The sequence below is a fragment of the Anomaloglossus baeobatrachus genome, chromosome 6 (assembly GCF_048569485.1).
Source record: "Anomaloglossus baeobatrachus isolate aAnoBae1 chromosome 6, aAnoBae1.hap1, whole genome shotgun sequence".
NCBI lineage: Eukaryota > Metazoa > Chordata > Amphibia > Anura > Aromobatidae > Anomaloglossus > Anomaloglossus baeobatrachus.
This window is the reverse complement of record NC_134358.1, coordinates 75931827-75954083: the sequence shown is the minus strand read 5'-3', so window position 1 is coordinate 75954083 and position 22257 is coordinate 75931827. Positions and strand designations below refer to the sequence as shown.

Genomic DNA, 22257 nt, shown 5'->3' with positions numbered 1-22257 from the left:
TTCTTGATAACAGTATAGAAGGTTAGGAATAACATTACAGGTAGATAGTTGACCCAGCTTAGGAGTTTGGAAATATTCCCCCCCCCTCCCATTAAAAAACTGGCTTCTACTGTGGGGTTTTGCATTTCACAGGTTCAATACTGGAGAACAGTGGCACTAAAATATGCTGAACTAGAGGGACAAGGTCTTCCTTCAGCATTAGAAACTGTTACATGCTTCATCTTTGTTTTTTTTGTCAAGTTTGTGCCAAACCCCAAAAAAAAAACAACAAAAAAAAACTTTAAAGTTACAGATCACTGTCATGTAGTGACCCAGTGTAGACAATACTAGAATGTCCCCTGATGAGCTGTGTTTTGCTATAATGTTCCACATTATCTGTGCCTTCTGAAGCCTTGCGCTGAGAGTTGGCATCTCATCCTATACTGACCTCTCAAAACTACCTTTGTCTTATATGGTGAAAGTGAAGCAGCAGTGGGGACATGTCTGGGTTTGACAAAAAAAAAAAAAAAAAAAAAAAAAAACCCGACATGTCTGTGGCTAAGAACTCAGGAGGTGAGGCCTCAACACTGGAGTCAGCGGGCCTACTTCCAGTCACATATCCTCTAGTGACTGCCTGGTAAGGAGAATTCAATTCTGAAAGGGAAAATCCTGACTGCCATTTATTCTAAAATACAGTGGACCCCGAAACCAACAAGATCCAGAAAGCCCACAAACCGCTCAAAGTAAAACCAGTATAGATGCCTGATTCCAAGATCCTCTCAAGAGTTCAGATGGAGAGGTAAATCTGATAAAGAACTATCATATAGGCTGTGGAAACTTATATGGCCCGGCTTATAGCGTTTGTCATTACCGCAGGTTATGTGGAGTAAAAGTTCCACTCTGTTTATGAAACCTGTAACAGTAAGTGCCAAGTGTGTCCTGCCTATTCTATCAATAATGGAAACCATGGCTGTAGCCATCATCAGCAACAACTCCAATATACATTGTATATTTTTCTAGCATGGCTCCTTGCTCAACCTATTATCTACCAATGTCCTTTTTTGGGGATGCCTAATCTTTTGCTTAAAATTCATTCAATTTATACATTAAATTCATTAATTTTGCTTATTTTTAAATTACTCATTAAAAATATTTCATTTAATAAAAAAAAAATAAAAAATGAACATTTCTAATTTAGCAAGTAATGGGTTAAGGATTGTCTGGGGCCTCATAATTGTCAGACTGCACCACCCAGACTGTTCTTGGTGAATGATAAACCAAGGAATTGTATGATCTGTGAACTCACAGTAAGGATATATGCACATTCTGTAGTCAAAATGCAACCGAAACTGCATTTTGTCAGAGCCTGGAGTTGTAAAACACAAAAAACCGAGCAGTTTAAAAAGGTGAACTTTATTTTGCACATTCTCCCTGTCAACACACAGAGCAGATCTAGAATGAAATATATTTAATCTTTGTTACATTGATCGTTCAGCTCCCATTTTCCTTGCAAATATGGAGCATCCCTACACAATCTGTCATGGTCAACACCAGTGTGTGGAGACACCCCATACAGGAGGCAGTACATTTGTGAATGTAACATTTCCAGGAGGAACAGAATCATTTAGAGCTTAAAAACACTGGTTTACAGTTTCATAGACTACATAAAAAAAAAAAAAAATTAAAGAGTTTTAAAAATAAGTTTTGCACAAGTTAAAACATGTGAAGTCAAATAATGCCATTAAAAGACTTTGGGCTTTTGTAGGTTGGGCTCCTGAAACAGGATTGTCATTTGATATCAAATTAAAAAAAATAAAAAAAAATCAAATTTAAAAAAAAAAAGTCCATTCTGCAGGTAGGGGAGGATTGGTGCAGAAAGTCACGCAGGAGTCCTCAGTCCAAGTGTCAGGACTGGAACATTACGACAGTGTTGATTTTATATATGAAGTAGGACCTGTTCCAATACACCCGGGTGAAGTAGTTCACATACGGTGGATAGTTCATTTTGATTTCTTGGCAGAATCGTCCATATTCTGAGGAGGCAGAGACGTCCTTATCGTCAATCACCTGTCAGTACAGAGAACATGTGAGTGAGAACAACCACAACTTTAAACTTTGGTTTTCCCTTTTTAGCAATTTTAAAAAAAAAAATTAAAGACCCCCACACTGTAACACTTACATGGCCATTTCCTATGTCCAGCAGATCTTTTACCCTGCAGTTGTTCAGTTTAAACAGCTCATTGCAGATGGACTCTTCGAGCACCACGTAGCTGGCTTTGTAGGCAGTCAGGATCTTGTAGATGTCCTCAGGAGCCCTCATACTATAGAGCTGATACATCTGGAAGATCATTTTTTTAAGTGGTTATTTTGTGAATATAAAGCCATTTGAGATCTTAAGGCATAAAAATAGGGGAGGGGGTGGGGGGGGGGTCAATACAATAAGCCAAAATGGAGAGGTGCTCTGCAGGAACATCTTTTCTTGAGGACTTGTGACTGTGCAATATATGTTCTCATTTACATAAACAATGCTTTTCAATCCAGACCCATATGAGTCAAGTGCAATCTCACATGCAGCTTAGGTGTGCATCATTTAAGTCTTAAAAAGGTTCCAGGTTGTAGTCTTAAGTCTGGATGCCCCTTCGTGTTGGCTCATGTGGTCAACCCAGCCATCTTGCCTGACCTTCCCATGCACAGGAGAGCTTGTTTTGCCAATTGCTCATGTGCTTTATGAGAGTCAATGCCAGATCTCCAGATAACGATCAGTCTGGAATTTGGCAGGGTGGATCCTACCCAGCATCTGTTTGGGGACAGTTAGTTACCCTCCCCCACTGCATACACAAAAACCTATTGACCAAATGTGGGTTTGACTGACTGTTTAATGTTTGTGGGCTTTAAAGTTATATGCCGTTGTAAGGAAAAGAGAACACAAAAACTACTTACCTCTTCATTTCTCCTAATCAGCTCTTCGTCATTGTAAACTGGTAAACTGGTCACCATCCGTCCAGTGCAGAGTTTTATAGCTCCCATCAGTGCAGGGCTTCCAGCAAACACAGCTGTAGCAGGGGCCCGAGTCCTAGGGAGAAGAAGATGTGTCAGTAACTGCTTAGATGGACTTGACTTGTGTAGGGAGTATGAGTGAAGTCAGTGGGAAACTTGGACGTTTTCTGTAAAGATGCTGGAGACCCCCATTGGCTTCCATTGCACTTAGGTGATTGAGTTGTGGCCATCCAATAGTCTATAGTGCTTGTTCATCACTTAACCCTATTCTGGCTGCCAAGGAGTCCCATGCAGACATTTCTTCAGTAGCCAGTGATTGGCATATCAAGTTCAGACTTGCAGCACGTTACCAACTTACTTTATCCAGTTCATGACCGCCACTGTGTCAGACTCGTAGCGCGCCTCCAGATCTGTCAATTCACTAGCCATCTTGGGTAAGGACTGCAGAACACAATTGGTAGAAGACCTGATGGTACTGTGGTCTCAAACAAGGGGGGGGGGTGGTAAAGCATAGCAGACTAACATTGCACACCATGGCTCTAGCAGTATGAGAAAGCCACAAGTCTGATCACATGGGTGGATAACAAGACTATTAGATCTGCAATTCACCCTGAAGTCAGGAGGGAAAGCTCAAGGCCAGAGATTATGACTCCCAGTAATTCTCAGGAGCACTCTACTCTTGCATCCCAGCTTCCTGAGAAAGGAGGCAGTGCACTCCTAAATGACTGCACAGATCTGACCAGTTGAATTAATTGGGTCTGAAATCCAAGTTCCCATGCTGCAACTTAAGGCCCCGTCACACTAAGCAACATCGCTAGCAACATCGCTGCTAACGAACAACTTTTGTGACGTTGCTAGCGATGTTGCTGTGTGTGACATCCAGCAACAACCTGGCCCCTGCTGTGAGGTCGTTGGTTGTTGCTGAATGTCATGGGACATTTTTTAGTTGTTGCTGTCCCGCTGTGAAGCACAGATCGCTGTGTGTGACAGCAACAACTAAATGTGCAGGCAGCAGGAGCCGGCTTCTGCAGAGGCTGGTAACCAATGTAAACATCGGGTAACCAAGAAGCCCTGTCCTTGGTTACCCGATATTTACCTTTGTTACCAGCCTCCGCCGCTCTCACTGTCAGTGCCGGCTCCTGCTCTGTGCACATGTAGCTAGGTGCAGGACACATCGGGTTAATTAACCCGATGTGTGCTGTAGCTAGGAGTGCAGGGAGCCAGCGCTAAGCAGTGTGCGCTGCTCCCTGCTCTGTGCACATTTAGCTGCAGCACACATCGGGTAATTAACCTGATGTGTGCTGTAACTAGGAGAGCAAGGAGCCAGCGCTCAGTGTGCGCTGCTCCCTGCTCTCTGCACGTGTAGCTCCGTGCGGTGGTAACCAAGGTAAATATCGGGTTGGTTACCGATATTTACCTTAGTTACCAAGCGCAGCATCTTCCACGCGGCGCTGGGGGCTGGTCACTGGTTGCTGGTGAGCTCACCAGCAACTTGTGTAGCGACGCTCCAGCGATCCCTGCCAGGTCAGGTTGCTGGTGGGAATCGCTGGAGCGTCGCAGTGTGACATCTCACCAGCAACCTCCTAGCAACTTACCAGCGATCCATATCGTTGTTGGGATCGCTGGTAAGTTGCTTAGTGTGACGGTACCTTTAAGGAAGCCCTGCAGCAGAGGACTCAAACTGGCTGGAGCAGCGCATTCATGTTTTATAGCAGAGCTTGAAAGCCCTGCACTCATTGCCTAGGAATTTGGCCACTACTGAAGTTACAAGGTGGCTGACATCCATCCTTTTGCTCCTGAAAACTCACTGGGTCACTGGGTTAGTGGCTAGGCTGAGGAACAGTAAAGTAGGATATTAAGCAATACTGTAAGTGTTAAACATGTTTCTCCAGTGATTTATACAGGTACTTGGGCGAAGGTTTGAACCTAATGTGGTATCTGCTCAGATTGCAGCTCTACCTTCTGTGCCATTTACAAATTCTAAGTAACAATCATCTTTTGGCCAGGAGTGTAGAAGGGAGATCAATAGCTACAACATTCAGATTAGTGTCAGATCCACCAAGGACAATGAACAACATTTCATAATTTTGCATCATTTCAATTTTGCGGCATTGAGGTGCCATTGAAAAGCATTTACACCTAGTTGTGGCTTCTACCCAAGAACTTGCCAAATTGGTCATGGTAAATTATATCCAATTTTAGACTCTAAATTTAGAGTCACTGGTCACAGTCCAGGCAGCTGAACCTGGGGACCGTGAACCACCATGAATTAGTAGGCACCTGTAGTAGGTGCCCTGAGGTAATTTGGGGAGAGGCAGAGTACTGCATAAGGGTGCTCATAAATCCCAAAATTATGAGCTTGATATCCTTTGGGTCTACAGATACAGGGCTATACCTGCAAAACAGTGGTGGGAAGGAGAAAAGTCATAAGGGGAAGGGGGGGGGGGGGGGTGAGGCTGATCCCAGCCCTTTTCACCCAAGACGATGGCTACTCTCCTGCACGTCGCCAACTGTCCCAGAATCCTTCCAGGCTGCAAGATGAACACATGCTGAAAAGCCTACAGTATATCACCCCTGCCTTACCATTCAGGATCCAAGGAGAGATGGATGAAGATTTTCTATTGATCAGTATGGACTCATTGAACTCTTTTACATAAGCTAATGCAGTACATTTTTCCTTTTCTGTAACTGAACTGCAACTTTATAATTTAGCAATCATTTTTATCCGATATTACATTTTTTTTTTTTTTTTTTTTTTTTTTTTTTACACATTTTGTAGTCCATTTTTCATGTGTCTTATTGTGTATTTGAAGAAAAATATATTTAAGAGTATTTTTACCACTCCCCCCTCCATTAGAAAAAAAAAAAAAAAAAAAAAAAAAAAAAAAAAAAAAAAAAAGCAGCAAAGCAGTACCTATACAAGTTCTAATTACACTTATGGGGTTCTTACCTGCCTCCAAAAACTGAAGCCAATCAAGGCAGGGATGACAGCACACAATAGGGTCTATGAGGAAGAGCAAGAGAATGAACAAGTATTCAGTAAAAGATGGAACAGCATCTCAGCGACATCTCAATATCTGTAAGATTAGGATTTGAATAAAATCATTTGTGTAAAAATCATGCAAGGGAGGGAGAAAAAAAATAAAAAAATAAAAAAAGTTTGCTTGGTGCTGTGTGACCTTACTCAAAGGTGGTCCACCATGATACTGATGGCCCTGGCCCATCAACAGAAGATTGCTAAATGATACTGGGTCAATGAATGCAGCAGAACACCACAGCCCTGTACATTTAAAGACTATAGCTTTGTCAAAAAAAACAAACAAAAAAAAAACAAACACCCCACTCAGTGAAGCTGATGAGAGCTCAAGGACCCAGCAGCCGCCATTAGATTGTGAAGAGAGCTGCACTGTTTGCCATATACACCAGTAACATCCCACCACTGCTAGGAATAACATTGTGCTGAGAGGCAGGATCTTGCTGAGATTGTATTGGAAATGAATGGAACTGAAACATTTGTGACAGATCGGTTTTGCAGCAAACTACTGCTGATGTGAGCCCAGCCTAATCCCACCTGTCAACTAACTGTTACTGGGCAGATTTAACCTTTACCTGCTTCAGCTCTGTTCTCCATTCCATCCCAACCCCAAGCTAAGACATCCAGGAGCAGTGACATTAGTGGTGCTTAAAAACAGTGCACCTGAGCGCACAAACATTTCCCATACATAACACAAAATAACCATGACATCTTCAGTGGGGCTGCAGGGCACTGGTCACCCTCCTACAGTAGTATAGGTAACTCCATACTCACCAGTACAACTGGATTTACAGCTCTCAGACGAATCCACCTGAAGACTGTTAGCCAAAGTGCAGGAGAACAGACACCAGAAGCAGCGAGGACACAGACGTAAGGAATCCATATGTACTTCAGTCTATAGCAAAAGAAATCTCATCTCAATGTGAGGTGTATACAACATTCAGCCCATAGCCTAGGAGATTTGTGAAGTTTCTTACCCCTCAAAGTTCATGGCCAATACACCAAAGATAAGACTCTGGAAGACATGATACATGACTTCTGGCTTCTCTCCAATTCTGCTGTCCTCAGGTGTATTAGCATGGACCAGATTACCACTAAAAAAAAAACAAAAAACCAAACCACCTTTTAATCTTTACAAGCTTCACTAAACTGAAGTCTGTAGTTAATGGGGGTATTTCCATCTTAGCAAGTGATTGTGATGTCATGTCTACTTGTTGGGAGGAATCTACCATTTAAAATGTCTACTAATACTTAGAATAAAGGGGCTGCAAAGCTCATTCAGCTGCTTTATTCCTAGGATAGGATTGGGGTGGGAAGTTCCCCATGTTAAGCAAATAGTGATAGCATATCCTGCTGTGGTCACTTCTGACCATGGGAAGGACCCTTTAAGGATGCAAGTGACGACCGTAATATGCCGTCACTTGATTGGTGCTTTAGCAATATCTGCTGCATGAACATGTGCAAGGAATTTGCATGCATTTCTTCATGCAAACAACCCATTAGAAGTTAAAATCAGAGGGACACTGTCTTCACTGTGGATCCAGGAAAGGCCCACTTTACATGTCAGCCATTCATATGATGGAGGTCCGATAAACATGGCTAGACAAAAAAAAAAAAAGAAAAAAAAAAAATTATAATTTTGAACCACTCACCGATTTTTAAACAGTCCTTGCCACATTGAGACCAGGCATATAATTGAGACCAGGATGTAAAATGGTAGAAGTGAAGACTGTATGAGCCTTGAGAGGCAGTCCTGAGAAAGTGGCTGAAATGATTCATGACATAGCAGCCAATTCACTGTGAAGTCCCTGCTCAAGGAAAAAAAAAAAAAAAAAATTAAATTTGTTACATTGGATAATTCTTTGACTATTGCATAAACTTACTTGTTAGTTTTCAGTCCAAGTTTAACTTCCACAGACTTCAGGATTTGATCGTCATCTTTTGGATTAGCCAGACACTGAAAACAAAAGTTTACAGTTGATGGCAGACTGTGGGAGCCTGTCCATGGGCTGTGGTCAATGTTGCAGCTATTTTTTATTTACAGTAAAAGAGCATTTGAGCCAAATCCTGGAAACCCTTCCACAGTACTACTTACCCTTAGCAAAAAGCGAATGATTAACGAGAGTGTAATTGTTAGCCAAAAATAAATCATAGTCATCACTTTAGGTTGGAAGGTCCCTGGTCTCACAGTAGCCTGAGAAAAATAAATGAATATTTATGAGATCTATCATATCTCTTTATCTATCCATCTATTGCATTTATATTTTTGCACAGAAACAGCGTTAATGATTTGCAGTCTGCACTGACGTTCTGTACAGTGTGGCCGGCAGCACCAGCTAATCTACAAGATCAGTGATACAATCCACACTGAAAATGAAGGTGCAGTTCAGACATCTCATAACTAGAAGGAACTGGCAGCCTGAAATAAGGACCAAGATGCGAGGTCTGTGCCCAGGATTCTGCAGTCTTCCCTAGCTCTCATGTATCAAACTGCATATGTGGACTAACTTCTACAAACCATGACACAGGTCCTCTGACTGCTGTTCCCTGATTCTCCCCTCTTTACAAGGATACAAACTAAAGCATACCCTGTAAAGAATCCAAAATCCAGATATTGCTGCATTTCAGATGTGTCTTAGGTTATTTCAGTATTTATCAACTGATTTGTTATAGAAAAACATTAACTGCAGATGCTCTTCGCATGCATATATAATGATCCACATTGATTTGAAGGAGAACCCAAGTTCATGTTAGCAAAAAAAAAAAAAACCCCAATAGGTTACCATCAGCTTAGCAGCAATCATGGAGGCCAATACAAGGATTAGCAGAGGAGAGGTCATCAGCTTAGAATTTTGAAACTGAAGTATATAGCCGAGGGATGCTGAGGCCATGTACACAACACGTAGTTCATACACCTGCAAGACAAAAAATCAACACTCAGAACTGGCACACATTGTAGGTAACAATGCTTTGAGAGGCCAGGGGACCAAAACTACACACTGGAAGCTTTCAAGGGCCACCTATTTGTTACACCCAACAAGTTAGTACCATATACAGTGGAACCTTGGATTACGAGCATAATTTGTTCTGGGACTGCATTTAACCCAAGTTACTTATATTAGAGTGAGTTTTCCCCATAGGAAATAGAATTCTCTGCGTTTCAACTTTCTACAACCCAAAAATATCTGCTGTATTTATACAAACTTCTTACAATATAAAATTTACTGTATTCATATAACTTTACAATACAAACTATTGTACAGTAAAAAACATAAAACTGCATATTAGCTTACAATAGAAGTGTTTGTGTGCAGGAGGTGCACTATAGAGAAAAGGTAGTATAAATATGACAACTTGTGTTTTTTTTGGTTTGTATTGTACCTACAATAAATTATTCTCCTAAAATAAGGGCAGAACTAAGCCAAATGTTGGGCAAGAATACTGCCCAGGTTACAGTACAAGCAATGGGCTGTACTGGTTAGCAGAAAGTACAGTACTGCATCTACAAGTGCAAATTTATAGACATGCTATATACTGTAAATATGTACAGAAAGTTGCCTCCAGAGCGGGTCAGAGTGCGGTGAAAGGACAGAACTAGGAGTGTGCATGGTGAGCAATGCAAATCATTGCTCTTAAACCAAGTTACAATTTTTTTTTTAAAAAGCTTTGCTTGTCTTGCAAAAACGCTCAAACCAAGTTAATAATCCAAGGTTCCACTAAAATGATATATTTTTTTTTTTTATATGAGAAGGTATCTGGCATGGAGTGGTGCAGGGTAAGCTAGAAGAGAGGTCTGACCATATTCTAAGGGGAATTGTTTCTACATTTAGAGACCATCAAGCTGGCATAGAGAGACTATTACAGGGCTGTGCTCCCTGATATACCAGCCTTCACCCCCCCCAGGGAAGTGCTCACCTGATGCACTTGGGAGAATGATCACAACTGTTGAAAGTGGGTTACGGCTGTAGCACCACCAGGAGTTTGTGTCAAAGATCAAATAAAAGTGGACTCCCGCGCTGTTGTAAGAAGATGGTCCATCTTTGACAGCGTGGGAGTTACCTTCTATTTAATCTTTTGACGCCAGTGTCTTGTAATGTCAGTGTTAAGACTAAATATTTACCTTGACTTTATCAATTAGAGCGAGCCCCTCCAGCAGGCACAAGGTAAGGGCTTGTACAAAAAGCAGGTAATGGCTGTACTCCCACATCGTTATTAAAGTATGGACTGTGACACATGAAGCTGTCAAACAGAATCTCTGAAAAGATCAAATTCAGTCATTAGGGATGAGATTGCTTAATTTAGGATTATCTGGATGTCCCGCACACTTACCTCTATGTTCCGGTCACTGTTGTGCCGCAAGAATCCGGTGAGTGTGGCTACGTGAACTGCAAAATAGGGGAGTGCCCAATTCTCACGCAGTGGAAGAGAGTCCGCTATCCGTGTGGTATCTATCCTGCAATACACACCAAGCAGATTTATAGTTGTGAGGGAATGTGTCACCAGAACATGGGTAAGCCAGATTATGTTACATGGGCTATTGTAGTAGCAAAGTGTTGCAGGAATTGCAATGAGTCAATTGCTAAAGTGATTAGTTTCAGAAATTTGTAAGATGTTTTTTGTTTTTTTATTTTACAACAAACTCCCCCTTCCAAATGGATAGACCTGTGCAAAGTGTTTTTCTAGGCAAATTTTCAATTATATTATGGGAGGTGTTGCAAAGTGGGTGGGGGAACCAGACCTTAACAGATGGCTTTTTAACAGTCTAAAAAGAGTGTGTGTGCGCGTGCAGGAAGAGCGAGTCTAGTATTTGATCTATAGTAGTTGGCAGTGTACATGTAGTTCATACCCGTTAACAATAAACCAGGCAGTGGTCAGCAGCCCTGCCAGCCAGGTCCCACTCAGTATCCGGCTGATCAGAAACAAGGAACCTATATAGATTGCTTGCAATGAAAGCATTATTGCGAGGTAGAAATAAGCAGGAGCCAGTTCCTACAGAACAGAAAGAATTCATGTGAGCAGATGACAGACTGAATACTATAAGGCCATCATTAGGTTTGTAATTTTACATTAGTATTTGTAAGGCAAAAAAACAAACAAAAAAAACAGAAGTAGAACAGAAAAAAAAAAAAAGGTATAACACGGGCACCACTTCTGGTTTTGGTGACAAAATACTAAAACTATACCACACACCAGAATGAAGTGGTTTTACAAAAGCTCTACTTGTGGCAATGTGAAAGTGGAACATGGCATGAATTAGGTCCCATGCACATGCTGCAGTTTTGTGGTGACTAGGTGCCTATTGCTAATCTGCCATCTAGTAGCATAAAGGGATTTTTAAAAAAAAAAAAAAAAAAAAAATTAAAATTTATAGATACTTATGCTAGTGAGCACGGGGCATTATATCCCCCGACTAGTCTGCCCTCTTAGCACGCCCACAGGGGTGTACTAATATGCTTTTCAGTTCAGCCACACCAGCGGTTCTGTGTGTACCTGTGTCCGCGGTGAACACTGTTCTGAAGTTCTGGCACGTGTACACCCAGCTTCATACGGCGCATGAGTGGAAGTGCCCAGCATTCAGAAGCACGGTAACAGTGAACACAGGTATGCTCGTCACAGCTGGTGATGCTGAATTGAATAGCATGTTAGTACACCCAGAGGAGTGTACTAAAATGGTAAGAGGTCAGTTAGTTTGGGATATAACACCTTTTGGACTAGTCCCTGCACTCGTTAGCATAAGACCTTTAATACTTTTCTAAAGTTCTCCATCTATGCTGGTGTATGCAGGGAAAGTTAGGCAGGGATCACTAATATGTACTCAGAACTCCTTGTTGTTCTGGTGCCTGTTGAACTTGACAGGTTCCCTTTAATGCTTTTCCTTCCAAAAAAAAAAAAAAAAGAAAAAAAAAAAAGTGTGTACATAGCCTTACAGGCAAATAAAAGGTTCTCATTTTTTATTTGGCCACTTCACTGATCAATATACCACATACCAGGGGAATAAGTGGGCAGACAGTCAGCTGATATTTGTTTCCTCTTGGATTAACAAACCTCCTGACATTAGGCTCTATCATAGAGCAGCTCAGTCTGATAGACCATTTACCCAACCACTAGATACCAGGGATATTTACTGCTCTACAGGAGGAGAAACTGAACCTTTCAAGCAATCAGGCATCTCAGAATCTCCAAGGATAGTGATTAATTGGATGTATCAGATTAATGAAACTACTAATTGGAGATTATATCCCTGGTAATCTGGTGGTTCAATAATAAATCAAGTGCTGATATTAAGAAACTGGATGTTAGTGAACCCGAGACCACTAGATACTGACCAATTACATGATCAGGTAAAGACAATAGAACCACATTAGACAGCAGTTGTGTAGGACTGTTTATGGACATTTACCGGTATGTCCACAATCTTGTACAGCACAGCAGCAGAGACTTCTGGGTACAGTGACAGCTGCTTAATGAAGTTTATAGTTCTCATGGGGACAGTCTTATTGTTGTAGATCAGCTCAGTTATTCCTGCAAAGAATAGAATATAAAGCAATGACATGTACAATGGCCCATACCTGCCTAGGAGCTGCTCAGCCAGATACCCCATGCTATTTTGAACCACTGTCCACAATGCTGCAGGTCTGGCTGCTGAAACCTTTGATGCTCAGCCATGTTGCCAGTGGTCACCCTTTGTGAATCATGCATCAGTGTGGCTGCTTTTTTTCTATGGCCCACAAGAGGGGTGTCTAAGCATCTAACGGGTTGCTGTCACCAGGTTTTCCTTATGAGCTATGGCCACAGCAAGTAAGCCCTTAGGCTCTGTGTGCACTAGGCCGTTTTGCCCGCAGATTTACCCACGGATTTGCTGCGGACATTTCTTGAGAAATGTCTGCAATCTTTGTGCAGACATTTCCCAGCAAATCCTATGAAAAAAAAAAAAAAGCTGTGCACACGCTGCAGATTTTTCTCAAGAAATTTCCTTTAGAAAATTTGAGAAACTGAGAAAATGAGCATGTCCATTATTCTCCGCAGGTACCTGCGGAATACCCCCGGAATTTCACTCCATTCACTGTAATGCAATTGCGAAATTCCGGGGGTATACCGCAAGTAGCAAATGATGTGTGGTATACCCCCGGTATAACCGCGATTTACCTGCGGTAATGCTCATCGCTGCCTGCGGTTTTGCAGGAAGCGATGTCATTATGCCAGGAAGAGGAAGCGGAGCAGAGTAAACACAGACGTTACACTCCCTGGGCGCCGCACAGAAGCACTTCCGTGCGACCTCCAGGTGCCCGTGCAGTCTGTCCCGCTCCAGCCTCGCGGCTGCCTGCACTGCAGGGTGTCTGCCCGCAGTGTCAGCAGCTTGTCACCCTGCAGTGTCAGTGTGTGCCCGCAGTATCGGCAGCTTGTCACGCTGCAGCGCAGGCAGACACTGACACAGGCAGACACTGACACTGCACGGTGTCAGTGTCTGCCCGCAGTGTCAGCAGCCTGTCACGCGGCAGCGCAGGCAGACACTGACCCTGCAGTGCTGGCAGCCTCGGGATGACGATCGCTGCTGTCAGGAGGTGAGATTACCTGCTGTGACGATCTCCTGCCTCCTGACGTCACCGCTGTCTATGCCCGTCTCGCGGGCGGCCCGAGACTCACTAGCGGTGACGTCACGGGCTCTCGCGATACTTCTGACAACGCGGCGGGCAGAGAAGTCAGTGACGTCAGCAGTACAGGAGATCACCACAGCAGGTAATGATCTCATCTATGCTCCTGATGGCAGCGCTCGGCATCCCCTGCAGTGACCTGGGCTATTGATGTTAGCTCAGGTCACTGCATTGCTCTCCCAGCCAATGGGGAACATTCTGTTCATTGACTGGGACAGCGACTATGGTATGGATCGCCGTGCACCCCCCCCCCCCCCCTTATTGGATTATGCCGGACATGGAATGGATTGTTCTTTTCAATAAATTGGTGAAAGAGGGAATGTGGGGAGTGTTTTTTCAAATAAAACTTTTTTTGTTATCCATTTTTTATTTCTTACTGACTGGGTTGTGATGTCGGGTATCTGATAGACGCCTGACCTCACCAACCCCAGGGCTTGATGCCAGGTGACATTACACATCTGGCATCAACCCCATATATTACCTCATTTGCCAACGCACCAGGGCAACGGGATGAGTTGGGGTGAAGCGCCATGATTGGCACGTCTAATGGATGTGCCACTTCTGGGGTGGCTGCGGCCTGCTATTTTTAGGCTGGGGAGTGTCCAATAACAGTGGACCTCCCTAGTCTGAGAATACCAGACCACAGCTGTCCGCTTTACCTTGGCTGGTGATCCAATTGGGGGGGGGGGGGGGGGGAGAACGACCCCCACGTTTTTTGTTTTACATTAAATAAATAATTTAAAAACAGCGTGAGGTGCCCTCTATTTTGGATTACCAGCCAAGGTGAAGCTGCCAGCTGTGGTTTGCAGGCTGCAGCAGTCTGCTTTAGCCTAGCTGGCTACAAAAGATGGGGGACCTCACGTCAGTTTTTTTTTAATTATTTGTTTTATGGCTAAATACAAGGCTAAGCAGCCTTTAGTGCCACATGAAAGTCACTAAAGGGTGCCAGCTTAGAATATGCAGGGGGTGGGACATTATATAGGTCTCTCTCATCTATCTATTCATCTATCCATCTTTCACTATCCATTGTCTATCGATTATCTATATTATTTATTGCAAAACCGCAGGGACCAACCTGCGGCAGATCTGCATGCGTTTTTCCCGCAGATTTTTCCACAGGTGTGGAAATATTCAACTCCCAGAAGTTTCTCAAGAAAAATCACTTTTCTAGTGCGCACAGAGCCTTATATACAGTGTTCTAGAATACTGTGTTAGTGCCCTGTATAATGTAAAAATGCCTTTATAATACTCAAAGGGTGGTCCAGTGGTTGTCACTGCTCTGTACCTCCTTTATCTTTATGGATAGTCGTCCCCTTGCCCAGCTCTGTGTGGATGACTTTGCCTGTGTCATTCAGAGGCTGCCATTGTGCACTTATCTGCCATCAGCTGGACAAATGAAAGTACTATAGTTTGCATATGGTCTGACCTTTCCCCATACCTGTGCATTATAGTACTTTGAGCTGGGCGGGCTCACTTGGTGGCTGCAACTTTGGGGGGGGGGGGGGGGAAGGACCAGGTGACTGGTTACCTTTAAAGGGCACTAGAAAAGGACATGTGGTAGCAGAACCGCTCTCCAGTCCCCTCTTACATCTCCACTAGTTCCCTTAACATCTGACAATGTCCACTATAGACAGGACACAGCTCAGCTAAAGACTCAGTTCTTCCACTTGGAGTAATGAAGGCTGCAGCCAACAAGTGGCTGCAGTGGTCACAGGATATTGTTGCACCTCAACTAGAGATGCTGCACCAGGCAAGAAGGAGGAGAAGATAAAATACATACAGAAACCCCACCCTTAGAAAATTGAGGTCCTGTACCTTTTCCAATTGTTGGTGCCTGGATCATGTCCTTATAAAAGGAGTAGTAAATTGCTCCATCTCCCTGGAAGATGATTTCTTGATCAGTGCCCTAGATGAGAAAAAGACATGCATCTTTGACAGCAATTGCCAAATAGAGGAGGAAGGGAACTAGAGCTACTGGGGTAGATTTACCATTACAGACACCTTGGAGTTGAACCGTTTCCTTTGTGGATAATCCTCTGGACATTTGCTTTACTGAATGTGAACCACAGTGCCCATGCTGTTTAAAGGGATTGGAGCTGCTTTTCTACTGCCACCAAAATTGTGAAGGTAAAGCCAAGTAGTGCAGGATCATTTTTACATTTTTTTGTTTTTTTCAACCTTGTAACTGTACCTAGTTAAAAGCCACAAAATGCTGAAGTCCAGGCTCTCCACTGCCTTACCATTTCTTACAGCTGTGCAAGACTTCCTGCCTCATCCTATGTGGATGTGAGCAAGGATGGTTGACCTTAGGGAGATCAACATCCACCACTGCGGAGACACCATCACGTGTTTCTCAACGCAGTGATTCTAGAGCAATGCCCCCTAGAAAATATTCAAAGCAAGAAGGCCTGCGGAGACACCATCACATGTTTCTCAACGCTCACATAGTCTTTTACTAGGCAATGTCCCACTAGCCAGATTCCTACTCCACACTGATGAGGGGCAAATACCCCGAAACGGCTGTCTGTGGATGGATACCATGTTTGGCATAGGTGGTCTCCTTGACTGGAGACTGCCCTTCCCGTGGTTGTTCCTTCCCGGTGAAAGACCTGGCTAGTTTCCTGCCAGCGTTGAGAAACATGTGATGGTGTCTCCGCAGGCCTTCTTGCTTTGAATATCATCCTATGTGGAGGGAGCCAGCCTTCCACTTGAGGTAGGAAGGGTTTGCACAGCTGTCAGTAACAGTGGTGCATGGGAATTATGCACACAGATTAGATATGCTCTGCTACATGCAGGAGGTGCTGCCTCCATTATGGAGCAGCTACAGAGTAAGAAGCCAGCCATAATGCCTCTGCATGTGTGTGAGACTCAAGGCTTAGCAACTTTGTGTTTTAGAATTACCTTTCTATATCTTTCATATGCATAGCTTACTTTGTCATTGTATGTGCAGTTTGTCTACATTCTCCATTTTAGACAGTTGCAGATGTGGTGCCCTGTGCCTAGTCACTACAAATAGCTACATGTGTATTTCAGTCTGTACAATGCCAGTTTCAGATGTCTGTTTTTAATCAGGTAGAAGCCATGGTTTATGGTCACGTGTGACATCTTCTTGCATATGTGCGACACGTACTGGAGAAGACATGTGTCTTTGAAATAAAGATTTTCTATATTCACCTATATTGAGGGCTGCTGTCTCCTGCTTGTGATCCCCGCTAATTATGCTCATTGAATATTCACTGCACCTCGAACCAGGAGCATTGCCGGGGACAGGAGAGTATCCAGCAAGCAGTGTACAGTGACGTCCAGGAGGTCATTGGAGTTCCCATTGAACCCTGACCCCCCCACCCCTCCACGTGTGTCACGATGGTGACTTCAGAGTTAATTGGGAACTTTTGATTACCTCCTGGATGTCACTGCATGCACACTGCTTGCTGGATACTCACCTGTCCCACTGCGATGCAGTCCCTGGTGATTCTCCTCCTTCCAGGTCTGAGGTGCAGTGAATATTCAATTAGCATAGTTAGCAGGGGTCGGAAGCAAGAGACAGCAGCGCCGAAGACATGCGTTCTCTGGTACATGTCAGAGAGTGCAATCTGTGTGACACCCATGATGCTGAAAAAAAAAAAAACAAAAAAAAAACAAAAAAACAACTAACTACATGTCTACATGCGGGGCCACATGAGCCATGTGAAAACATGTGCGAGCCACTCCAGAAAACATTGCTACGTGTGGCATCTGTTAAAAATGGACGCCACACGTACCTGAAACAGACATCTGAAACCAGCCTAACGTATTAGCTTAAATGAATTCTGTTTTCTCTGCTGTTTGCTACATACACACATTTGTTCACTTACTGGGGCTGTGCACTTGAAACAACAACTTGTGTGCCCTGGAAAGGAGAAGTGGGAGGAGCTTAGGTCTGAGGTAAATTCAGAGTGACTGTTGGAGTTGAAGTCAGTGTGAGGTGAAGTGAGGAGTGTAACAGGGAAATGTCCTGAGGTAACTGCTAAAACCTCTGGAGGGGCCAGCTACACATCGGCAGGGTATCAGTCCCTAGGTCACCAGGTCTTCCAAGGTCAGTGGTAAACAGACTGCTATTAGTTTTTTTTTTTTTTTTTAATAAGCACTGAATTACCTGGGAGCAGTGACACTCAAGTCTGGAAACTTCTAGAAGAAAGTGAATTTTCCTTCAGGGTTCAAGTCACCTGCTCACCAGAAGATATTAAGAGTGTTCTTGTCTTGAAAATCCCAGGATACCAAAATAGTCATTCCCAGGTAGGGAAGTAGCAGCAGGAGGACTACACCACCACACAGCAGAGAAGCCAAAATGTTCATTAGGGCAGGAAGAACCACCATTGTTATGAATGCTGTGAGAAATATCTGCAGAGCTCCAGTAAGAAGTAAATGCTCCCTGTCCTGTCTGATTATAAGGCTATGTGCACACGTAGAGTCTGTCCCTGCAGACATTTCTGCAGCGATTTGAACAGCACACGTGCGCTTCAAATAGCTGCAGAAAGTCCATAATGGGGAAAAAAAAAAAAAAGCCGATTCCATGCGCTCTGGATGCAGCCCCTCCCATAGACAGACCAGGGGATGCATGCAGAGCGCACGGAATAAGTGACATGTCACTTCTTAGAACGCGCGCTTCGGGCAGTAGCCGAAGCGCTGCACTCTAATAGGCCACGTGCGCACGTCTCCTGCATGATCTTCATAGATTGCATGCATCCTGTGTCCCCAGCATAGTTATGCTGCGGTGCAAATCGCAGCGTAACTGCATGCAAATATGCAACGTGCGCACATAGCCTTATTCTCTGCTGCACCATCCCTACCTCAACATCCCCCAGGACCCAGCCCTAGTTGAAGGGGGCACAACCCTCTGGCACTGTAAATCACCTAACTCCTGGGGACCTCCAGCAGTGCCCAGCCATACTGCACCAAATGTCCCAACTGGCATTACAAACTGTTTCTCACCCCCATTACAAAAGCCTGTCACTCGCACAACTGCAATATGCATGTCCCCTGCCAGAGCCTGACTCATGCAAATGTATGCATCCGACTAGTAGTTGCAGCCTTACATCGAGTGAGGCTGTGCCTGCCCACTAGTCTGGTTGTGGCTGGGAACAGGTATATTGTGCAGTTACAGTCACATGACTGCTATTCCTGGCTCAGAAGCCATGAGATCTTTGCAGCCTATTGGTTTAAGTTAGGACTATGGGGTGCTTCACACACAGCGAGCTCACTGCCGAGATCGCTGCTGAGTCACGCTTTTTGTGACGCAGCAGTGACCTCATTAGCGATCTCGCTGTGTGTGACAATGAGCAGCGATCTGGCCCCTGCTGCGAGATCGCTGCTCGTTACACACAGCCCTGGTTCGTTTTCTTCAAAGCCGCTCTCCTGCTGTGACACACAGATCGCTGTGTGTGACAGCAAGAGAGCGACAAATGAAGCGAGCAGGGAGCAGGAGCCGGCGTCTGACAGCTGAGGTAAGCTGTATCCAAGATAAACATCGGGTAACCAAGGTGGTTACCCGATATTTACCTTAGTTACCAGCCTCTGCAGCTCTCACGCTGCCTGTGCTGCCGGCTCCGGCTCTCTGCACATGTAGCTGCTGTACACATCGGGTTAATTAACCCGATGTGTACAGCAGCTAGGAGAGCAAGGAGCCAGCGCTAAGCAGTGTGCGCGGCTCCCTGCTCTCTGCACATGTAGCTGCATTACACATCGGGTTAATTAACCCGATGTGTACTGTAGCTAGGAGAGCAAGGAGCCAGCGCTCAGTGTGCGCGGCTCCCTGCTCACACTGGTAACTAATGTAAACATCGGGTAACCATACCCGATGTTTACCTTAGTTACCAGTCTCCGCAGCTTCCAGACGGCGGCTCCGTGCAAGCGCAGCGTCGCTTGCACGTCGCTGCTGGCTGGGGGCTGTTCACTGGTCGCTGGTGAGATCTGCCTGTTTGACAGCTCACCAGCGACCATGTAGCGATGCAGCAGCGATCCTGACCAGGTCAGATCGCTGGTCGGATCGCTGCTGCATCGCTAAGTGTGAAGGTACCCTAATACTCAACATCCCTGTTGGGGTGCTGCATGAGCAGTGAAGACCCAAGGCAGGGCTGGCTGAAGATTATAGCCATGTGCTGGTGGTCACAGCAGCATCACAGTCCTGGAACCAAGAGCCCTAAAGTTTGATCACTTACTGTGTGGCTAGAAAAGAACTTGTGCTCATGCAAGTTTGCAAGGTAGATTGCATACATCATGCCAATGGCAACCGTGAAAGACAAGCCAATCCAGCTCTTCATAAGCCACTGAATGTCCAAACCTAGGGAAGAGATATTTTGTGTTTAGACAGGAAATTACTATTTGGGGTGGGAATAATTTTTTAGGAAAAGGTCAGATCACCAGCCTGAGTGGGGGACCTGAATGCAACCGGCCGGCCACCAGCACCTTGGTTTACCAAAGACTCGTGTGGTTCATTTATTGTGAGTAACCAAAACGTTCCCCTGTTGCTATGCCCTGCACAAAGACACTGGACCCCCGGGGCAACCATCCCTACCCACGGAGGGGGTTAACATTCAGCTACATTTCCCCCAGGTGCCCCATAACAGTAGCGGTGGTGTCCCACCTCACCACACAGTTGGTGGCGTCACGAACTTAATACGGCTTAGCCCATACATCTACGTCTCCCCTTTTAGTCGATGTGTCCTTGAGACCCACGGGTCCGGAGACCCTCGAGCCACCCCCTTAGGAGGTTCGGATCCGAGCAGCAGTGGCTGCTGGCACAGGGAACGTGTGTTGGGCACTGGTACGCCCTTTATTCAGATGACTAAAAATTCAAAGACAACACTTATACAGAATTTCAGGGCACTGATCAATAGGAGCCAAGTCATTTAATAGACATCCTAAGAAACTTTTTTAGAAAGTATCCTATATAAACTCCCCCCCCCCCCCCCCTCCCCTTCAACCTCCTATAGACTTGTCCCTACATGAAGGCACCATTAAGTTCCAGCTCAACTCCAGACATATGGATGTAGGCACAGTGTGAAAGCAGGAGAAAGATCATCTTCTAACAAGCAAACAGACTGACAGTCTGAGGTCCAGCACAGAGCACTGGGTTTGTATACAAACGTACCATTTTCTTCAGTGTTATTGCCTTCTTCAGGCCTTGCGGCATCCTGCAATTCTGGTGGAGGAGCCCTTGCTCTCCGCCTCCTTCGTGCACCTTAAAGAGGAATAAATATTATATAATCACACACATTTGAGGTTTTAGGTAGTTTTGCACTCCTAGTACAGACTGACATGAATTGGCCTATGAGTCTTCTGTCTTGACCATCACAGGACGCTGGAGACCTGCAGCCAGTCTGGACATCAGTGTGTAACAGATTCATGAATGAGGACCATGTGAAGCCAGCCTTAACCTTGCCATTGGAATGCCAGTCTCATTACTGGCCCGTGATCATCATGTTTTGGGTGTTTTCTAGAACTTTGATAATTCTAGACTGCTTGATAATCACCTGCACGGTGAGGACACCTTCATGGACTTCACCGAACTAAATAATCCGAGGGCACCAGCAGTAAGCTTGGACTGGGGTTCGGACTCTTACCTCCCCACAGGGTCTGCACTGCCCGCCGTACAGAGAAGGAGACTAATACCCTCAAAAAAAAGGGACAGTCGGGCCCCACACGCTCCGGGGGACCCAACCAACAGAGTGTTGGGGACAGAGCAACCTGGGTCACTACATTGGCACTGATACTCCACAGGACCTGAACTAGTAATCCTAGGGTCTGAATGATTAGAGACTGTTCATTACAACATTGTGTGGTCTCCATTATTGCCCTTCATATCTCCCAGGCATGGCTCTATCTGCAGAAGGCACAACATCATTGCTGCAACCACCACCAGCCCTGGGAGTACCCACATTCAGCAGCAGCAGCTCTACACCTTTAACCACAAGTGGCATCACGTACACCAACTTCCATCCCTATTTTAAATCATCCATTTTTACAAGAGAAGCTCCAGGGTTCGGGACCGGGCAACGGCCACCAGAGTGACATTCCCATTTGCAACTGCCCGGGACAGAGTACCCCCTTCCCTGGGAGACACAGGCACAAGGACCAATAGTCACCTATGTGACTTGTCTGAGCATGTACCACTCTGATATTTATCCATCTCACCTGTTGCTGTGAGACCTAGCCCAATTCCCCATTTTCCTCCTGGCCTGTACTCACCTGCATCCCCCATTGTAATATCCGGTCAGTGCGGGTCCTACAGATGAAGGAAGATTTTCTGCTTCGAGCTCAGTATTAGCAGACACTGTGCTCAGTATACAGGAACACCGGCCGGAGGATACAGGGGGTAATCCAAGACAATCAGCCCTAGCAGACCTGAATAGGGACAAGTAATGCATTGTACACAGATGCAGTATGTAGACAAGACAGCAAATATGAGTAAGGCCGAACCATTCATGTTTTGGGGAATTGCACTATAGGAAACTGACCCCAGCTGCCTCAAACACTGAACTGGTTTTTATATAGTAGAGAAGCAATAAATAACAGGTCCAACCGGGCCATGGCCCAAGAAGGGGGGTGGGGGGGGGG

At 44.8% G+C, this 22257-nt stretch overlaps 1 pseudogene; it reads right to left on the bottom strand.

The window, feature by feature from the left end:
* Nucleotides 1-1536: 1536 nt before the first annotated feature.
* LOC142243819 (putative C-mannosyltransferase DPY19L4) lies at nucleotides 1537-21901 on the bottom strand (annotated as a pseudogene).
* Between the last annotated feature and the right edge of the window lie 356 nt (nucleotides 21902-22257).